Here is a 1,556-nt window from a genome sequence, read left to right as displayed (position 1 = left end):
GCTCAGTAATTGAAGTTGCAGGAGGTGTGGGTGTAGTTGTGTCTTATGGGGACTGTTGTTGTCTCCCACTCAGTTAGGGAAAAATTACAATTTAATAACCATCGAAAAAACTAAAAGCACATAGACAAAAAAATACACCCTAAAATCACATAGGAACTGTAACCTCCCCCCCAAAAAAAAAGAAAAAGTGGGGAAAAGAAAAAGAAGACAGGTAAATATGCAGTATCTCAGGATAGGTCACTAAAAGAAAAATGAGAAGGAGAATAATGAAGAAAGAAAACAAACTGCAAAACAGAAAAGAGGGAAAAAAAAAAAAAAGAGCAAAACCAAAACAGAACCAAAAAACCCTACACGTAACAGGGTTAATCACTAGAGAAGAAAATTAAAAAAAAAAGAAGGGGCAAACTAAGACCTTTTCAGTCGTGTAGTGTCAATTCGGAGAGTTCTTGGGGTTAGTGGAAAGCAGAGCCTCTTCTTAAGCCCTTGGAATCTGGTAGAACATTGCCTCTTTATGTTGTCTCTAGGTGCTGGTTACATGTTGATTTGTTTTGTCTTGGCTTTCCCTTTTAATATTTTGAAAAGCTGAAGCTGGTGTGTTTTATCTTAATATTGATTCAGGTGTGTTGGTTTGTTTTGCTGTTTTCTTTGTGATGGTGGAATCACTGTGTGTAGTGTGGGTATGTGTTTCTCTTTTTTGTACAGGGGTTTTAGGGTTCGAAGCATGAGGTTTTATAGTAATTGGCTGAATATAGTTTCTTCTTTTGAATGAGTGAAGTCATTGGTGGAGAAGGTGGGAACAGAAGAAGGAAAGCTTAGTTTTGCTAGGGTTGGTTATTAGGGCTTTGAGCTGGGTATTATTGATGAGGTATTTATTTGCAAGACCACGGCTCGACCTCAGGAAGAAATTCCTCTTGTTAGATGGTCACAAATTTCTGCTAATTTCAGATAACACAATGAAAGGCAAAATTCGGGAACTGGGCTCAGCTGCAGTTTCTTTGTTCTCTGTGCCCCTTCAGTCCACGGTGTTGACTTAATCCAGCCAGACTGCCAGTGGCCAGCTCTGGAGTTTGTCTGTGATACCGCCCACTTGTGGCACGAAAGATGAGCTCAATTTTAGCTGTGGTGGATTCAGGGAAGTAACTGCCAGTGATCTGAGGTCCCAGTAACCTTGGGAAAGAAAAGCACGGTGTCTCCCAGTCTGACCAAACCCCGCTCTGTAATCTCCTGGGAGGGGAGGGAATTAGCCTTTCTGGTGCACCAGTGAGATCTGCACCTGTGTGAGAGGAATGGTGTCTGTGACCCGCTGCCCCCTCACCTCCCACATTACTGACAAAATCAGCCCCTGGAGAGAGGTCTTTTCTGCTGCCCATTGGAATATTGTACTGGTCACTGGTAAGCCGCTATAATTGATCTCGTTCTTGGCTTGGGGATCTCGGGCTGCCGCCTCCATGTGGCAGACAGTGACTGTCCCAGAAAGGTTTCCAATGGTCTCTCTTAGGTGCCTGTTCATCTTCCGGCAGTAGCTCTTTCCTAAAAAAAAAAAAAAAAAAAAAAAA

Source organism: Orycteropus afer, unplaced genomic scaffold, assembly GCF_000298275.1.
Source record: "Orycteropus afer afer isolate SDZICR_OR568_19922 unplaced genomic scaffold, OryAfe1.0 scaffold00636, whole genome shotgun sequence".
Taxonomy (NCBI): domain Eukaryota; kingdom Metazoa; phylum Chordata; class Mammalia; order Tubulidentata; family Orycteropodidae; genus Orycteropus; species Orycteropus afer.
The sequence above is the reverse complement of the archived record's forward strand: the minus strand, read 5'-3'. Positions refer to the sequence as shown.